Source organism: Pleurodeles waltl, chromosome 7 (assembly GCF_031143425.1).
Source record: "Pleurodeles waltl isolate 20211129_DDA chromosome 7, aPleWal1.hap1.20221129, whole genome shotgun sequence".
NCBI lineage: Eukaryota > Metazoa > Chordata > Amphibia > Caudata > Salamandridae > Pleurodeles > Pleurodeles waltl.
The window spans coordinates 1,008,823,473-1,008,844,389 of record NC_090446.1 but is presented as its reverse complement, the minus strand read 5'-3'; positions in this window follow the sequence as shown (position 1 = coordinate 1,008,844,389).

The window sequence follows — 20,917 nt, the reverse complement described above, 5'->3', positions numbered from 1 at the left end:
CGGCGGACAAAAAAAGGGAAATATGACCCTAGCGGTAACCGCCAACAAAGACAGCCACTTTAACACACCGCCCGCCACGGCGGTACAGACAAGCAGCGCGGCGGTTACCGCCAACAGACAGGTGGGAGACAATGTACCGCCCACACAATTACAACCCGCCAATCCGCCACCTTTTCCGGGGCAGATTCACTGTGGATAAAAACACGGCGGAAACAGCTTTTGCTATGGGAAAACGCTCACCTGAACACATCCCAGGAGGAAGGAGGACACCATGGAGCCCGAATTACAAATCCTACCTGCCCTTGTCTTTCCGCTCCTCTACGACCAACAGCTACGTAGGCGCCGAAGACACCGGTGAGTACTGCACCTACGACACGGGGGAGGGGGGAGGCAAAAGTTAGGGGGACACCCAACAAACACCCCCTCCCCCACCCTCGCATATTACAACATACACACCAATGCAGTCACAAAAATCACAGTAACAACCCACAATCCCCGCGGAAGAATGAAAACACAAAGCAAATTTTGGGCAAACATTGTAATGTGGCAATATACATGTCATACAAAAATATACAGATTTATAAATCTCAAAATAACTCTTATTTACACATACAATCCGAGAAGTAGTGCAGATATGTACACAACAATGTCCGTGCACCAACAGTCCAAAAATGCATGGGCGAGGCCCACAAACTATACCTGACCAAAATCGGAGAGAACACTGCCGGGGCATCAGATAGAAACACTACAGGCACCTCAGGGGGAAGGGAAGGGGGGGCACCTCAGCCACATGAATGCGAAACCAGATCCACGACGGGGCTCCATGCCCATTGATGTATCCTGGGGAGTGCAAAGCCACAGTCTCTCAAGTCTCTACAGTGGGTGGGTTGCCCACTGTGCCATCCTGGGGAGTGCAAAGCCACAGTCTCTCAAGTCTCTACAGTGGGTGGGTTGCCCACTGTGCCATCCTGGGGAGTGCAAAGCCACAGTCTCTCAAGTAGATGCAGTTCTCTACTGGCACTGGGTGGGACTGGTGCCCAGACTGGATGAGTCTCCCCGTGAAAGTTCATGTCCTGTCACTGTCCCAGCTGCACATGGGAGAAGGATGCCTGATGTGGCGGCCTCTTCATTCCTACACGGTGCATGCCCTGTTCAGCGGTGCTTTGACATGGCGGTTCAGGACTGTTCAGCGGTGCTTTGACATGGCGGTTCTGGACTGTTCAGCGGTGCTTTGCCATGGCGGTCTTTGCCCTGTTCAGCAGTGCTTTGACATGGCGGTTCAGGACTGTTCAGCAGTGCTTTCACATGGCGGTTCTGGACTGTTCAGCAGTGCTTTGCCATGGCGGACTTTGCCCTGTTCAGCTGTGCTTTGACATGATTGTTCTGGACTGTTTAGCGGTGCTTTGCCATGGCGGTCTTTGCCCTGTTCAGCGGTGCTTTGACATGGCGGTTCAGGCTGTTCAGCGGTGCTTTCACATGGCGGTTCTGGACTGTTCAGCAGTGCTTTCACATGGCGGTTCTGGACTGTTCAGCGGTGCTTTGCCATGGCGGTCTTTGCCCTGTTCAGCGGTGCTTTGACATGGCGGTTCTGGACTGTTCAGCGGTGCTTTGCCATGGCGGTCTTTGCCCTGTTCAGCGGTGCTTTGACATGGTGGTTTTGGACTGTTCAGTGGTGCTTTCACATGGCGGTTCTGATACGGACATTGGTGTGTGGCATGACGTTCTCTACAATGGGCATTGGTGGGTGGCATGACGTTCCATCATTGCCCAGTGGGGCTGTGGCATCCGGGCCCCTCCTGGGCTGTGACTCCGGCGGTGGTCTCCTGACCAGTAACGATACTTGGGCCCTCCTGGGCTGTGACTCCGGTGGTGGTCTCCTGACCACTGACAATACTTGGGCCCTCCTGGGCTGTGACTCCGGCGGTGGTCTCCTGACCACTGACAATACTTGGGGCCTCCTGGGCTGTGACTCCAGCGGTGGTTTCTGGACCAGTGATGATACTTGGGCCCTCCTGGGCTGTGACTCCGGCGGTGGTTTCTGGACCAGTGACGATACTTGGGCCCTCCTGGGCTGTGACTCCGGCGGTGGTTTCTGGACCAGTGACGATACTTGGGCCCTCCTGGGCTGTGACTCCGGCGGTGGTTTCTGGACCAGTGACGATACTTGGGCCCTCCTGGGCTGTGACTCTGGAGGTGGTTTCTGGACCAGTGACAATACTTGGGCCCTCCTGGGCTGAGACTTTGGCGGTGGTCTCTGGACCAGTGACGACGGTGCTGGCGGTTGTGTCTGGACCGCCGGAAATGATGGCGCACTTCTCCGCCGTGACACTCACAACTGGCTGGGCAGACTTCCTCTGGACCTTCCCCACCTTTGTTGGAGTTACAGCTGACTCACCAATCCCCTTCGAACCAATGTCACTTGTTGTCCCACCAGGAGTCTTAACACGGTCCCGTCAGCCACTCTCCAATTTCAGAGCCTTTACAGGGGGTGGGCTGCCAGTGCCTTGGCTCCGGGTCCTACTGCCTGCCCTGGTGGCCGGTGCACTCCACAAACCTTGAACATGCACCACTGGTATTGGAGGCTTTTTGGCTGAGGCGCTATGACGGGACTGATGAATTGGAGGGTGGGGTGGGGGCAAAAAGGTCAATTTGACATAGGGACAGTTTCTGACGGACACTAGGATGGGTAGCTGGAGGGGGTCTGGGAGTGGAGGAAGAGGAGGTGGTTGTATGAGGTGTCACTTTAGTTGTTTTGGGTGCAGGTGCAGATACTGGAGGCTGTCGTGAGGTGGATGGATGTTGGGTGAGTGATTGCCGGCATTTGTGTACTTTGGGAGGGGCGTCACAGACACACTGGGAGAGGACACAGGGGACGTGTAAATGGCAGTGGAGGTGGTGAGTGCAGGTGATTGGCTTGTGGTGCTGGGTGTCCTGGTGCGAGTCCTAGTGCTTGTAGATGTGGTGCATGCAGGTGTGTGTGTAGACGAGACTGGGAGGGAGGAGGGAGAAGAGGAGGAGGGGGACACAGTGGAGACAGTGTATGTTGCTGTGTCTGTATGTGGGTGAGGCTTGCGTGAGTGCCTGTGGTGTGTGTGGTGCCTATGTTTGCTTGAGCTACTTGTGTGTGTTGACTTGTGTGCATGCTGGTCTGTAGGTGTGCTTGGGATGGGCTGGGGTACAGGGGATTGGGTCTGGGTGGAGGAAGTTGGAGGGGGGAGGCTGGACACAGGGACAATGGCTGCTATCAGTGCTGAGGCCAGAGATTGCAGGGTTCGCTGAAGGACAGCCTGACCAGAATGAATGCCCTCCAGGAATGCATTACCATGTTGCAACTCTCGTTCTACACCCTGGATGGCATTCACAATGGTAGACTGCCCAACAGTGAGTGACCTGAGGAGGTCAATGGCCTCCTCACTGAGGGCAGCTGGGGTGACTGGGGCAGGGCCTGAGGTGCCTGGGGCGAAGGTGATGCCCACCCTCCTGGGTGAGCGGGCACGGGGCGAACGCTGAGGGGCTGCTGGGAGGGCGGTGCTGGTAGGGGAGGTGGTGGCTGTACCTGTGGAAGTGGGGTGCACAGATGGTGCCGCCACCACAGGGGAGCTCCCATCGGCGGACGAGTGCGTGTCGCTGGTTGGTGATCCGGTGGCCGACGTGAAGCTCCCCTCGCCCTCCGTCCCACTGGTGCATTCAGAGTCTGTGGTGTGGCCCTCCATGGCCATGTGGGTTGCAGCTCCCTCGTGCTCCGGTGCCACTGTACCTCCGCCTGATGATGCTGATGTACAAGAGGACAGGGAGAGCAGGAAAAGCGGGGGAGACAGAAGAAAGAGAGTTTTAGTGCATGGCATTCCGCTACTTTTGGCGGACAAGACAGACGCAGCAGCCCCCTGCATAACGCCGTGCTCCTGTCCTTTGCACTTGCAAATTCTGGGATATGGCCTACATGGCAATGGTGGACATCTGCGCACATGGATGCCACAGGGGCAACTATACCTCAACTTGGCACTCTGCTGAGGTGGGGTTGAGCGCCACATGGCCTACATTACGGAGGGGCCTTGCCTACAGAATTCGCCCTTGCCTAGGGACACCCAGAGCCCACCTCCCCCACCCAGACACCTCCACTGCACGCAAAGTCCGCAGAATGAGGTTGTACTCACCCCCTTGTGTCTGCTGTGATGTCCTCAAGCGCCCATCCAAATCTGGGTAGGCCACCGCCAGGATCTAGAACATCAGGAGGGTCATGGTGCTACGGGCACCCCTCCCACGTTGGGAGGCCATCCCCAGCTGATCCTCTGCCGTCTTCTTGCTGCAGCGGCGAATGTCCTCCCATCTCTTCCGGCAGTGGGTGCCCCGTCTCTGGTGGGCCCCAGGGTCCGGACCTCCTTGGTGATGGCACGTCAAATGTCCCTCTTCTGGTGGGCGCTGACCTACATGACATGCACAAGGGAAGAGGAACAGTCATTACCAACTGCACCGTCAATGTGAGTGGCCCCCTCCCTACTCTGGCCATGTGGCCCATTCATTCACATGCATTAATGTTCTATGTACTCTGCCCCCTTCCCTCTTCCACCCAGCCCTCTCCACCCAGGCCTAGCCCATACAATGTGCTCCCTCTGTACTAACCTGTTGGTCTGGAGGACCGTAGAGTAGCGTGTACTGGGGGAGGACCCCATCCACAAGTTTCTCCAACTCCTGTGCAGTGAAGGCAGGGGCCCTTTCCCCAGACGCAGCAGCCATCGTCGCTTCCAGACCGAGGTCACAGCAGCACTAGCAGTGTAGGTCCTCTCCTGTCGAAGGTCAGGTATCTAGTGATTGAAGAGATAGAAAATGGCGGTGACGTCCGCGGCGGTGACGTCCGCGGCGGTGCGCATCATCACCGCCGGCGCACCTGTTCATTGGCTCCTGGGACCGATAGGGTCCAATGTTAACCAATGCAGCATTGCGCCGCGGTCTACGACCGCCTACCGCGACGGTGTGCAACGCCAGCGCAGTTTCCCCACAATTCCATTGTCCCAATTTAGAGGTCAGGCAGCCGCCATTTCAGGGGCCCACATGGCTTCATTTACTACTGCGTCACACATAGCTAGGCCTACACTCAACACACATACAGGAAGGGTTTTGTGTCTGGTGTAGTCTTGTGTGTAACTGTGGGTACATACCTGGAGGAATAGTGACTGGTGCTTCGCTGTTGTCCTTCATAGGCACCGTCAGCTGGGACATATGAGAAGATGGCGGAATCCTCCGGTGTACCGACCGCTGGTGGACCTGTTGACAATGGAAGAAAGACATGTCATCGTCACCTACAGGTTTGACTGTGCCACTATCCAGGAACTATGTACCCAGTTGGAGCCAGACCTGATGTCACCGATCCGCCATCTGACTGGAATCCCCCCTGATGGGCAGGTGCTGTCAGTGCTCCATTTCCTTGCAAGTGGGTCATTTCAGACAACAGTGGCCTTGGCATCAGGGATGTCCCAGCCTATGTTTTCCAACGTCTTGTCCAGAGTGTTGTCTGCAGGGGGTGGGGTGCTGGTGTGGTGGTCCTGTGGCGGTGCCTCCTGTCCACTAGCGCCGGCGGAGGTGGTGGGCAGTTCATCGTCCTGGCTAGTGTCAGGGGCCCCTTGGAGTGCCATGGTGTCCCTCAAGGTCTTTTGAATGTCCGTCAGCACCCCTACGATGGTGCCCAGGGCGGAGCCGATGGTCCTGAGCTCCTCCCTGAACCCCAAATACTGCTCCTCCTACAGACGCAGGGTCTCCTGCAACTTGTCCAGGACCGTCGCCATTGTCTCCTGGGAGTGGTAGTAGGCTCCCATGATGGAGGAGAGGGCCTCGTAGAGAGTTGGTTCCCTTGGCCTGTCCTCCCTCTGTCGCACAGCAGCCCTCCCAGTTCCCCGGTGTTCCTGTGCCTCCGTCCCCTGGACCGTGTGCCCACTACCACTGCCCCCAGGTCCCTGTTGTTGTTGGGGTGGTGAGTTAGCCTGGGTGCCCTGTAGTGGTGGACACACCGCTGATAGACCTGTCCTGGGTAGGGAGGTTTGGGCCCGCAGGGTGGATGCTGTGCTGGTGTTACCAGAGGATGGAAGCTCGGTGTTGGGCTGTGGCTGGGCAAGGGGAACCGACTGTCCTGAGGCCCACAATGGTCCGGGCTGGTCATCAAGATCCAGTGGGGCAGAGCTGCTGTCGTCACTGTGGGCCTCTTCTGGGGGTGAAGTGGTTTTGTCTGGACCCTCTGGTGTGGTGACAGACCTTCGGGTTCCTGCAGGGGTATAAGTACATGATTATTGCATGTGTGTGTTTCATGGTGTGCAATGGGTGGGTATGCGTTAACCCCAGTGCAGGCATTCCTGTGTGGGGGCTTGTGTCATGATGGTTGGGGGGGTGTTCTAGGTATGTGCAGTGAGCATGCTTTAGTGAGGGGTGACCATGATTAGTTGTGTCATGCAGGGCTTGGTGTTGGGATGGGTCGTTTGTGTTATGGGTAGATTAGTGAGGATTTGGGGTGATAGGGGAGGGTGTGAGGGTGGGGGTGTGTGATAGCATGCAGGTAGGGTGGGGGATGTGATAGTTAAGATTTGACTTACCAGTGTCCCATCCTCCACTGACTCCTCCGAGGCCCTCAGGATGCAAGATGGTCAAGACTTGCTCCTCCCATGTTGTTAGTTGTGGGGGAGGAGGTGGGGTCCGCCGCCAGTCTGCTGCACCGCGATGTTGTGCCTGGAGACTGTGGAACGCACCTTCCCCCGTAGGTCGTTCCACCTCTTCCTGATGTCCTCCCTATTTCTTGGGTGCTGTCCCACGGCGTTCACCCTGTCCACTATTCTGCGCCATAACTCCATCTTCCTGGCTATTGATGTGTGCTGTGCCTGTGAGCCAAATAGCTGTGGCTCTACCCGAACAATTTCCTCCACCATGACCCTGAGCTCCTCCTCGGAGAAGCGGGGGTGTCTTTGGCGTGACATAGGGTGGTGTGTGTGAGTGTGGGGTGGTGTATGTGGTGATGAGTGTGGTTTGTGTAGTGGTATGTGGTGTTTTGTGCGTGGATGTTGTGTGGGTGATGGTGTTGTGTGCCTCTGTGTGATGGGGTTGTCAATAGCTGTGCTCTCTCTCTGGCCTTCTCTCAGAATTTCTGGTTGTAGGGGTTTGTGGGTGATGTAGGTGTGTATTTTATATTGTGTTGGGTGTGTGGGAGTGGTGTGTGTATGTGTATCAGGTGTGTGTATTTGTAATTGTCCAATGTGGCGGTGTTTTGGAGCTGTGTGTGTATTTTGAGCGCGGCAGTGTGTACCGCCAATGGAATACCGCGGTTGAATGACCGCCGCGTGGATTCGTGGGTCGTAATAGCATGGGCGTGTTTCTGTTGCCGTGGAGGTGGAGGATTTGTTTCCGCATGTTTATCGCTGGCCTTTGGTGTGGCGATTTTGTGTGGGTGTCTGAATTTCGGCGGATTCCGTGATGTGTGTCATAATTGCTGTGGCGGTCTACAGCGGCCGCGGCGGTGTATTGGCGGTCTTCTGCACGGCGGTAGGCGCCTTATACCGCCAATGTTGTAATGACCCCCAATGTGTCTTTGTGAAAGGCAGGCGTGCACTGCTGACATCATTAACATGATGATGATGTGCATGCAATATACCTGGACCTGAGTGGGCCTGTGTTAGAAATGGGGTTTCTAGTTGGCAGTAGGTTTGAACCCTTTCCAAGTAAAGACTCTGAATCTAGTCATGATAAGAGAGGCATCCAGCTCAGATAACCCCTGCTCACCCCCTTGGTAGCTTAGCACGTGCAGTCGGGCTTATCTCAGAAGTAATGTGTAAAGCATTTGCACATAACACACAGTAACAAGTGAAAATACTACAAAAGGACACCACACCGGCTTTAGAAAAAAAGCCAATATTTATCTATATAAAACAAGACAAATACAATAAAAATGCAACCTACAGCAATAAATATATGAATTCTGCTAAAGTTACTTAAAAAGACAGTTCCTTGAAGTCGACAGCTCCACCTGGGGCATTCACGGCGTCGTAATCAACAAAACCAACAGCTGAGGCCGGCCGCAGCATCGCGGGTCAGCTATGGTGATGGGAAGACCCACAAACAGAACCTTTGGAATTGCAGGGCGTCGTGATCCTTGCAATGAGATACAGAGATCTAACGTGGATAGTGTTGGGGCTGCAATGCAAAGTGGGATGATGAAACATGTGGTGCCCACAGGTCACGGTTCAGGCAGCGTCTCGGTGACAGTGTCCAGCGGCGTCAGTGAGACCAGGGCTGTGGTGTGAAGTGGGGCAGTGCGACATGCAGTGTCACCAGGTCAGGATGCAGGCAACGGAATCATCGTTGCTGATGTGCTGTCGTCGGTAGACCCAAGTTGGCAGTGCAGCACGTGTCGGTCTCCGTGTGGCATCCACGGGTCGTCGTGCAGACCGGTACATCTGTTGACAACACTGGAGTACATGGTGCTGGCATTGCTGGGCCGGGGCTGCAGTGCAGGACGGGATGCTCCTTTGTGTTACTCACAAGCTGTCCACAGGCCATGGTGCAGGCAGTGGCACCGTTGTCAGCAGAAGCGGCGGCGTCTGGGATGCCCAGGCTGTGGTGTGAGCAAGGTGATGCCGGAGTATGGGGCCCACAGGTCATGGTGCAAGCAGCAGCATGGTGGCAGCATCAGATGATGGTGTCGGTGAGACCAGGGATGCGCTGCAAAGCTGGGCAGTGTGGCTCCGTGCGACATCGACAGGTCACGGTGCAGGCCAGCGACGTTGTTGGTGGCGTTGTGGTGTTTTTTCTTCCTGAACAGCAGAAAATACACAGTACCCAGTGCTGTAGACAGATGAAACTGAAGTCTTTGGTATTCCTGAGACTTCAGACAGGAGGCAGGTTCTACTCCAAGTCCTTGGAGATCTTCCTCAGGCAGGATACACATCAAAGTTTACCCTTTGCTCTCTTTTGAGGCAGAAGCAGCAACTGCAGGCCAACCCAGCACAGCAACACAGCAAAGGGGCAGTACTCATCCTCCAGCTCTTCAGCCCTTCTCTTTTGGCAGAGGGTCCTCTTGATCAAGAAATATTCTAAAAGTCTGGGGTTTTGGGTCCACTACTGATGCCCCTTTCTGCCTTTGAAGTAGGCATACTTCAAAGGAAAGTCTCTGTTGTTCACAAGATCCTGCCTTCTCCAGTCCTGGCCCCTGACACGCTCAAGGGGATTGGAAACTGCATTGTGTGAGGGTAGGCACAGCCCTTTCTGGTGGAAGTGACCACTCCTCTTTCCACTGTAGCCCAGATGGCCCTTTGTGTCACTGTCTAGAGGGAATTCACAACAGTCCAACTGCCAGTCTGACCCAGGTGCGGAATACGCAAGCAGGAAGAGTCACAAAAGTAGTTTAATCAAGAAAATGCCCACTTTCTAAAAGTGACGTTTTCAAACAAACAATGTAAAAACCAACTTTAATTTGTATTTTTAAATTGTGAGTTGAGAGACCCCAAACTCCAAATCTCTATCTGCTCTCAATGGGAAACTGACCTTTAAGGATAATTAAAGTAGCCCCCTTGTTAATCTATGAGAGAGCTGGGCCTTGAAACAGTGAAAAAGGAATTTGGCACTATTTCACTGTTACGACATGTAAAACACATCAATACATGTCCCACCTTTAACATACACTGCACCCTGCCCATGAGGCTACCTAGGGACTACCTTAGGGGTGTCTTACATGTAGCAGAAATGAAGGTTTGGGCCTGGCAAGTGGGTACACTTGCCATTTTGAATTGGCAGTTTAAAACTGCACACACAGACACTGCAGTGGCAGGTCTGGGACATGTTCACAGGGCTACTCATGTGGGTGGCACAACCAGTGTTGCAGGCCCAGCAGTAGCATTTGATTTACAGATCATGGACACCTCAAGTGCACTTTACTAGGGACCTACTAGTAAATCAAATATGCCAATCATGTACTAAACCAATCACCAATATTATTTACACAGAGAACATATGCACTTTAGCACTGGTTAACAGTGGTAAAGTGCCCAGAGTCCTAAAACCAGCAACAACTGGTAAAAAATATAGGAGGAAGAAGGCAAAACGTTTAGTGATTATCCAGCAAAAAGGGCCAGGTCCAACAGCCAGCCTGTGAGGACATATATCAGACAATCACAGAAGGAGATCAGGAATGTATTTTTAATAATAACCCAGCCTACTGCCCACAAGAGAAAAATCATATAGACCCGGCCCTGTGGGTTGAGTGCTGGTGTTGGGCTTCGGAAAACACCAGCACAAATTAAGCACTGAGTAAAGCTCCACTCAGCAAGTTACAGCAAAGACAACAAGCATTTGCTTCTGGGAAGAAATGTGTATAATATGAAAGAGGATGAGCTGGAAACCAGCATTCCTGGAAAACCAAGCTGGGTAGGCCAGTGTCCCTTCCCATTCTCTTTTATTAAATGTTTTCCCAAGCTCTGGTTCCCCGTAAAGACACAGTAACTTGTTGTGTCAAACATAAATCTGAAACATGTGGCCACTTAACTAGGAATGAAGCGTAAGGCTTTGGGCAGTGTGAGAGATGCCAGAAAAAGAGAAGACAGTAAACAGGAGAGGAAGTATGGTCAGTACACATTATGAACAATATGGAAGGCATACAAGAAGAAAGTAGACTGTAAGTAGACTGTTGTTTGGCTTAGTACTGCAAGAGAAGGACAGGGCAAGGATAACACCAGAAAGAAAGAGAACTTGTGAGGTAGTTATATCAAAAATATCAGACACACCACATGTCATCTTCAAGACCACTGGTCTGATCTTCAAGACCATTCAGAAAAGACACCCTGGACATACGTGGACAAGAAATTAATGACGTTGGATATAGTGTGCTTTATCAGGAGTCAGATTCTAGACCAAAAGGTAGAAGGAGAAAAAAAGACACTGAATAGTGGAGAGCATCCCCAGTGATACCAAAACAGCTCAGATCATCCTGCTTTTCAGAAAGAAACAGAATACCCATCTCTAGAAGGAGTATTACAACATAACACGCCACAACATACCTGTTGTAGGAAGCTGGCTCTTTATATGGTATATCTAAATGAGACATACCGTGCAAATATTCAAGGGGTTCCCTTAGTAGTAGACATGGCTTGCTCTAGGAATCCCAATGTGCTCTTTTAGGAGGTAGTGTGGACGAGAAGTCTTAGGCTTGTGGAAGAGGAGTGTTAGGCATCTGCAAATACACACACTGTCAATAAATGAGACACACAACTCATTAAGGAGATCCACACCAATTTACAAAAATAACAAGTATCTTTATATATGTTTTGGCACCAGAATCAATATGATCAGGTAAGTATGTTTTACAAGTGAAATCTATACAGTGCAGAAAAGTCGACACAACGCAATTCTTGAAAGCTGCAATGTATTCCTATGGACGAACAACAAATATGGCAAAGAGGTAGAGTACAGTGACTTACGGGACACATCTCCTGGATTTAAAGCAAGTATTAGACAGTGGTCAGGACCACACCAGCAGGTCACACCAGGCAGCCCTGGGGCAGCTGGATGCAGAGGTGGAGTACACTAAGGGTGCAAAATGTTAGTCAATGGTTATTGGTCTAGTTAGAGAGAGACTGCAGTTTAGGACTTGGTGTCCACTCAGGGTGAGCTACCAAGTGGGCTCACGTCTTGCAATGCTCAGGGATGTGGGGGCATCAATAGTCCCCTTATACTTGGTGTGGGGCGTTCTAGTGCAGAGGGTTCTTGGACCGTCAGGTGTCCTTCACCGGTGGCAGTGGAGGAGGCCCACAGAAAAAGTATGCTGACGTGGACTGGTGGACCAGTATAGGTGAACCAACAAGTGGCTCAGGTCTCATGAGCCTGGGGGATGTAGGGACACCAGTGGTCCTCTTCTCCTCAGTCTGAGACATCTAGATGCAGAGGTATATTGGACTATCGGGTTGCTGTCACTGGAGGCAGTCATGGGGGGGCCTGCACAAAGAGACAGCAGGGGTCGGTGTGAAGGGTGCAGTGGGGAAACCCACAATGAACTTTGTCTCTGAAGAGGCTGGGAACCATGATGGTACCGTTGGCTCACTTCAAGGGTAAACTTAGACCAAAAGCCTAAGTTTAAACTAAAAGTCTAGACTAGTAAAGTTGGTGTTAACTTTTGGTTTAAGTTTATCTCTGTGAATCGGGCCCCCAGAGATTTGACTGAGAAGTCAACTAAATCTACCCAGAATTGACTAGAGGCTTTCCTAATCTTCCTGAACCTGATTCTGTATCCCTTAGTTGTGACTCTAAGGCCCTCAGTCATGGTATCTTACATGAGGCAATAGGACTCAGCATCCACCTCATTTAGTGTCAGGAGCCCATCCCTACACTTTCATGAGAGCAGCTCCCACAGTAGAGAGCCCCAATACTTTTGGCTGAGTTTCCTCATTTTGCAAGTCCTCTCAAGGGCTGTAAACCCCGTGGTGGTATCATCACCTTCTACATATTTGGAGAGAATCCCTTTGGGGATCTTAGGGTCAACAGCGTCTTCATTATCCCTTGTCACAATTTTGCTGCCGTCAGAGATGGGTCCTAGGCCCGTCTCAGCTCCTAATGTTTCCATAGCTAAGAGTTGAGGCTCTAACTCTGTTCTCTTAGCTAACATCCGGAGTTTAGCATTCACACTGTCTCACTTTCTTGGGGCACTATCAGAAGTGCTCCCAGTAGTGTTAGTCAGTGGAGTTGTAGAGGGATTCATCGTCCTCTTCCACCTTCTCTTCCTTCTCATTTTCAGGATGGGCTACTTCACTTGCCATAGCTCTATCATTTTTTGCAAGCAACTGCTGCAAGTGTGCTTTTGTGGGTTTAGGCCCTGTTGCAAGTTTACATGCTTGACAGATGCATTTAAGTTGGGCCAATGTAAAGTTTTCATAGGGGCCCAGGTTGAGCTCCTGGGAAGAACCTGCTGCCTCAGTCATTGTTTTAGAGTAGATGGTACCTTATTAGAAACTTAAAAACATTCTAAGTATACTTTTTAAAAGGCCTAACTAGCTGAATGACTTTAAATTCTAAATAGTTTGGATTGAAGGACTTAACACAAGGCCCTACCAGTAAATTTTAAATAATTTAGAAACAATTAAAAAGTGATAAAAAAGTTTTCTAACTAAAAACAATTTTGGATTCCTTAGTTGTATCACTTAATAACTGAGTGGTACAGTAAATGTAATGTCTTATATCCCACTGCTGCCACCAAAGTAGGAAGCTAGATCTTTCTATGTTATATCAAATTGAGATATATCTTGCAAAGAGTCCATGGGTTCCCTCACAAGTGGAGATGGCTTGCTTTAGCAATCCCAAGGGGCTCTTTTAAGGGATAGTGTGGTCAAGCAGTCTTAAGCTTATCAGAGAGGAGTGTAAGACATCTGCAAATACACACACACTCAATGAATGACACACACAACTCAATAAGAAGATCCACACCAATTTACAAAAGTAACAAGTATCTTTATATATGTTTTGGCACCAGAATCAATATGATTGGTATGTACTTTGTGCAAGATAAATCTTTACAATGTAGAGAGTCAACAGTTTGTGCCAGTGGAAGCTGCAATGTTATCCTATAGAGGAACAACAAATACGGCAAACAGGTAGAGTAGAGAGACTTACGGGACCAATCTCCTGGACCTAAAGTAAGTATTGGGCAAGGGTCAGGACCACACAAGCAGGTCACAATGGCCAGCATTGGGGCAGACAAGTGCAGATGTGTAGTAAGGCATTGGGTGCCTAATGTTAGTCAATGGGGATCGATCCAGTTGGAAAGGGGCTGCAGGTTAGGACTGGGTGTCCAGTCAGGGTGATCCACCAAGTGGGCTCAGGTATTGTGATGCTTAGGGACGTATGGACACCAGATCCTCTTCTTTTTGGTCTTGGGGAATCTGGAAGGAGACTGTTCTTGGACTATTGGGTGTCTGTCACTAGTGGCAGTGGAGGGGCCCATAGAAACCGGCTGCAGGCGCGAACTGGGGGACCAGTCTGGGTGAACAAACACGTGCGGTCAAGTCTCAGGAGCCAGGGGGTGCAGAAATACCAGGGGCCCTCTTCTCCACAGTCCAGGGCAACTGGGTGCAGAGGTGCAGCAGACCGTCAATTTGCCATCACCGGAGGCAGCCGCAGTTGAGGAACGCCTGCACAAAGAGACTGCAGGTGTCGGTGTGAAGTTCGTAGGGGAGAAACGCACAATGGACTTTGTCTCTGGAGAGGCTAGGGACCATGCTTGTAGTGTTGGCCCACTTCAGCAAAGGCTGGGATGCTCGGGTGCAGTGGTGCATCTCTGGAGTGTCCTTCACATCAGTGGGATCTGATGTCATGGTGCCAGTGGCTCCCCTAAATATTGAATTTAGGGGAGATCCAGGGAGTGAAGGATAGTAGCCAATAAGATACTTACCACGGGTGTCACTACACTCCCTATGTGCCCACTTCCTGTGGGAAGTGGGCATAACCCTGTCCCAGGGTGCCTACTTCTGCCTTCACCAAGATGGCAGACTTTCAAAAGTTGTGTCCACATCAGGCAGCTCACCTTAGCTGTGGGACTGACATGAGAGGTGGGCATGCCTCTCTGACTACTAATTGTCCCACATATCTTTGTGCCAAATGGGACCTGGGGCAGGGGGCCAGCATCCTCTCCTTTGAGGGAGGCCAGATCTACATATCAAGGGTGCTGGGCTTCTTTGAAGCCCTCTGTCTTGAAATGCAGATTTGCAGGTCATCCTGTTGGAAGGGGTGTACTAACAACCCTGCCAGAGCAGGCTTTGTTTCTGTCCACCCAAGAGCAAAGGCTCTTCCCCCTGGGGGTCTGATATGTGTCTGGTGGTGGCAGGCCAGTTAGAACTAGTCAACAAGCACACTGATAGATGGTAGGTTTTCAGGAGTAACCTATAAGGTACCCTCTGGGTGTATGTATTAATGAATACATCACTGCAATCAGTGAGGATTTATTAATACAAGATGTTTGATACCAAACATCCCTCTTTTCAGTGAAGAAATCATGTAGCTGGGCAACATGTACTGACCAGTGTCCAATACAAGTACTTAAAATGGCTTCCCTGTTCACTCACTATGGGCCTAAGTACGATCCTGGCGGTCTAATGACCTCCAGGGTCGCGGTGGCAGACGGACTGCAGCCAATGCTGCGGTCCAAGAGCCATATTACAACCTCGGTGATAGCGCCACGGTCGGACCGCCAGCACCACCAGATTTCAACTTCACGCCAGCCTGGTGATGCTAGTGGTCCTAGTACGCCAGGACATCGATGCAAGCAGCAATGCCCTGGGGATTACGACACCCTTCTCCGCTATCGATTTCATGATGTTAACACCGCCATGAAAAGGCTGGCATACACTGGGCGCAGGGGACCCACTTAGCATGGGCAGTGAAGTGGCCCCCCTAGCCAGCCTCATTGCAATGTTCACTTCCTGCTTTGTAGACAGTGAACATTTCACCAGGTGCTGGTGCACCCTAAGCAGTACTGCACTGTCGCCGGCTTTATTACGTGCCGGAGACAATGCTGTAGGCTGTTTCCCACTGGGCCAGTGACCAGAAATTGAGTTTCCGCCTATTGACCCAGAAGGAAACTCCTAATGGCCCCGGTGGGGAGGCTGCCACACTGGTGGCAACCTACCCATCGGAAGTACGGCAGACAGGCTTTTCCGTTTGCCAAAGTCATAATCGGGCCTTATGTCTGAGAATTGACAAAGACATAGCAGGGGCATATCTGTTCTTGCAGATATGTCCTCACTATAATATAATGCACCCTGCCTTAGAGCTGAAAGGCCTGCTGTAGGGTTGACTTACATATATTGCACGCAGTGTTAGGGAACATGGCACACAGCCTGTGTGCCATGCTGTGTTTTTAGTTTTAGCTGCACCGAGACACGCAGCCTGCAATGGCAGTCTGCATGTGCTAGGTGAGGGGTCCCTGAGGGTGGCACAACATATGCTGCAGCCCTTGGGGACCCTTTTTGGTACCCATGACCTACTAAGGACTTATAGGGTGCCAGAATTATGGCCAACTGGTGAACAGTTGCACAGTATTAGGGAAAGAGATATGGCTCTGGGTACCTCGTTAGCAGGAACCCAGTGACTTTCTGTCAAAATTTCATGAGATAGCAGGTACAAAGTGGGGGTGGCCATGTCAAAAAGGGGAATTTTCCTACACCCATTGATTGGCACACTGCCATAGAACACCACCATACAAGAAAAAGACTATAGGTGGTACATCCTTCTCCGTTCAAGCAGACATACTATGGAATTCATTACCCCCAAATATAAGAGCCATAGATAACAATCTTGTCTTCAGAAAACTTCTCAAGAGTTGTCTCTTTCCTTCATAACCACCACATTCAAACAACTATGGACTGCATATGCCTATGTTGATAAATATTTTTTCTGATTATGTGTATATTCTAGTTATATATAGTGCTTTAGAAAATATGTATTGCTACTATGTCATAACAATAAACTACACACACACTCTTTAAACCTGTTTAACTAAGTATGTTTACTCATGGTTTAAATATGTATATGTATGTACATATATGTGTGTATATGTGTGTGTATTCATGTGTGTATGTATGTGTGTGTGGGTGTGTGTGTGTATATATATATATATATATATATATATATATATATATATATGTGTGTGTGCATTTTATTCTTTGCTTAACATGTTCATTGGTCATTGCATAACTCCTAGATAAGTTGTTATACTAGATACTTATGAATCTCTGTTCCCATCTTAAATCAAACTTATGTACTCGTCACCATATGTCATGTCACTATCAATCTATCCTCCATTCCCACTCTGCTCATCCCAAATCCATTCTACTACTTTCATCTCCTAAATAACTCTGCCTAAGCTCTCCCCTCTGCTTCCACATCTAACTCACCCAAACCTCACTTTACCACCATGATCTCAAAACAACCCTACTATATTCTCCCTGATTTATCTCACCCTGCTTCTATGCTCTCCCTAACCCTTTCCACAGACTCTTCCCTCCTCCATCCCCCCTTTACTCCTCCCAAGCCTAAATCCTATTACCATAAACTCCCAATTATCACTTCTGGATTCTTCCCTCCTCCACCCCTCCATTACTCCAGTCAATCTAACTATCCACGGTTCAAATTAACTCATAATAATACTAAAACTGTACTCCTATTTCCCTATACTAATCCACCACTAATTCTTTTTGCATTCCGGAGTAGCGTGCTACTCGCCAAAAAAGCACTTCGACACCTCGTCAGGGGTAGTAAGCGCTATATGAATACTATTACAGTTACAATTACAATATAACAACTATGGTGGTCATTATGACCCTGGCGGTCTTCTGTCCACCAGGGTTAACCTGGTGGTATCACCAGCAACAGGCTGGAGGTAATGAACGCCAAGTTGTGACCATGGCGGTGATCCCTCCCATAGACAGCGAATGTACCACACCAACCGGCAGTGCAGTGCGAACACCGAACACGGCGGTAGCCACATACAGGCAGGCGGAAGACAACAATCCGCCTAGCATATTATGACATAGCACACCGTCACAATTTTGGGGCAGTAGCAATGACACCAAAAGCCTGGTGGAAACAGATCATTTAAAAGACACCCAGGAGTCTCTATCCTGGAACCTGAACTATAACGCCAAAAAAGACGACTACAGTGAGTACAGCTGCCTAGCACACAAGGGTGAGGGGGGAGGCACACACACACACGCACAGCACACCATACACACACCACACACCCAGTAACACATGCAGAGGAATAAACAGCAACAGAACCCCGCAGTAAATAAAAGCAGGACACATACACAGTTCCAACCACTTATTCCTTTTGTATGAATATGGAAAATCCAAAAACATGCACAACTGCAGAAATAAAGAAATGCAGGCCCAAAGGCCAGTCCAAAGTCACTAATGCCCACACAACAAAGTCCAAGCCCCAACTTGACTCCTGACAACATCGGGACTCCACTACTCAGGAGCATCATGTTGGAAATGGGCAGGCAGTTCAGGGGTAGAGGGTGGGGTGGGTGGGGATTGCAACTCATTGTGAGGGGGCTCCTAGACCACTGTTTCTGGAGAGGACTGGCTGCCCACAGGATGAGGAGGGGGCTGACTGCCCACTGGTTCTGGAGGGGGCTGGCTGCCCACAGAATGAGGACGGGGCTGGCTGCCCACTGGTTACTAATGGTGCTCCTTGCCTCTGGTTCCAGATGCTGCTCCTTGGCCTCTGGTTCCGGATGTTGCACGTTGGCCTCTGGTTTCAGATGCTGCTCCATGGCCACTATATTGTGGGCCTCCTGGTCCAGGGATATCAGTGGGGCCTCCTTGTCCAGGGATTACTGGGGCTCCTCTTTGTCCAGGGATTTCGGGGTTCTTCCTTGTCCAGGTTGTTCATCACCAATGGTTTACCGGTGTTGAATGTCCGCTGTGGTGATTGGTGGGTCATTATTTAGAGGGTGTAGTGTTGGTGGCGTAATGGTATGGGTGGTAGTACTGACAGTTTATCACATTCAGTGGGTCTGGAGGATTTTTGTTTCTGGCTGATTTCTGTCGATTTTGGATGTATATGTAATATTGTGGTGGACGGATATCTGCCTCTGCGACGGTATGTTGGCGGCAGTTAGCCCAGCGGTATTCAGTTTTTACCACCAATGTCATAATGACGGCCTATGTTATCACCTGCCCTCTAAATCCTGTCAGTACTCTGCTGCTTTCTGTGTAGCTGTTCCACTACACTCGCCTACACATATATATGTACTATCACATGAATCAGGAGGGGAAAGTGGGGTCACAAGGAATTTAGACTTGGTGATATTACAGAGGTAATAATTAGAGAGACCAGGAGACAAAATGCATTGTTGTAAAGAGATGTAACTTTAACAAGGATGGTGGAGGGAGCAAACTGAAGCACAGCAGAGGTAGCTAACCTAGGGAGTGAGGCTGACTGGGAAAAAGGTAGTTGGGGTGGAAAAGAATAGTGGAAAGGCATCAAGGTGGAGTCTAAAGGAGTAAGGCATTGGAAAGAAATACAGACCTGCAAAGAGGGCAACAACCAAAGACAAGTGGGAGGGAAAGAGTGGTGATGGATAAGAGGGCAGAGATCAGAAATCTAATGGGAGCAGAAAAGGTGGGAGTGCAGTGGACCATAGGGATTCTGCTTTCAGGATAAAGGAGACACTTGAGACACATAAGAAGACAAAAGGAGCATTATGGACAGGGAATCCAATAGCAAGAATGTAGTTAGGGTAGTGGTTTGAGGATACGCATGAGTTATAGCAGTTGGTGCAGATGGAGGGCAGTACATGGAAGCAGACAGACAGGAGGCCCATTTAGAGACAGGAGAGCATCAGCAGTTTCAGCAGTGCAAGCAGGCCTGGGAGCAGACATAGGTAAGGTGACAAAGATTGGTTTAATATAGAGCAGATGGGGCAGCTGTTGGAAGAATCTAACAAACAAAGAAACATGATTTAGATAAAAAAGAACATCGTTTTTTGTAAAACTGATATAATTATGGGCAAGCAGTTTATTTTGCAAATCAAAATCAGCCATTGAATATATTGAGATAGTTTTCTTTCATTAATAGAAAGAAAAAATTACAAAAATCAAAATCTCTAGTCATACAGATGAGACACCTCTTATATTTGGACAGAAATTATGGCTGCATAGCTTCTAGAATAAAACTGTTAAGGGAGTGCTGATGTTCAAGAGGAGGAATGTTCAAGGGAATGACAGTTGCTGCATGACTGGGACTGTTGGTGGTCAACCTATTATCTGCTGCTGCATGTCGGTTCACTGACAGAATAATGAAACCCTAAATATCCTGATAGAAAAATATTCAGATAAAAATATTGAACCCAAAAATATTATTATCCTATACCTATAATGAAAATTACAAAAATATTGAAAAAAATATTGTGTTACAGTTTTTACATGTTGTAATTGCTTTATTGTTCATGTTTTTATATTCCTGCATGAGAGTGCACAAGCACCTGTCAGCCTCTTGTTGTGTTCTACTGTGCACGACACAGTTGTTGTAGATTCCTTTTAGAGTATATTTAGAATCTATTATTTGAATGAGCTGTCAGTGAACTCTGACCATTGTAAATGCCGGTTAGCTTCTTCGCTTCTGGGAACGTTACTAAGAATAAACTGCTTCCCTACAGCTCCATGTGGCTTTTCCTTCACCACATTCTGACGATGGAGGACTGTCCCCAACAATGTCTGCCACCATGGAGAGAGAAATAAGGAATATTGAATACATTTTACTGGTCACGTGGAGTCTATGTATCTGAAGATTTACATATACTGGTCATCCAGAGCACTATGAGATTATCTACGGAACCATTTACCCATTCTGCAGGTATCCGCCTTACAGCTGCTTTGCCAACTTCATGATCAACCCAACCACAAGCACTTGCTACATTATTGGCCCTGCCTTTAACCTCGTCGGTGATGCATCAGCAGTGCAGCATGCAATCTTCAGACAAGAACCTCTCAGAAAGCGCTAAAGCTATGTGCCACCATTTTTTTTTTTCAGAAAGCATAGCTCAAAGGTTATCTACCCTACACCTTACCTAGCCTATCAGCACTTTGTTTCTTCACATCACTCCACGCCGATTTAAACTGCCGGCACACTCTCAAAGCTGCATTGGACAATCAATCCACTAATTTAATAAGTGCGTACACACCATATTTTAGTTTTCTAATTTATCTTTACTTTTTCCCAAGTCTCACCTGTACATCTGAGTGTAATGGTTATATCCACATCTGTATTCTCACATTCCTTGGTAGATTATAAAACATGCAACAGTTTTGCAATCCACCACCACTTCTACAACAAAGTCCTGGGGATTTATCCATGAAATGTAGTAAATAGTATGGTTTATTTAATAACTTTATGTTTGCC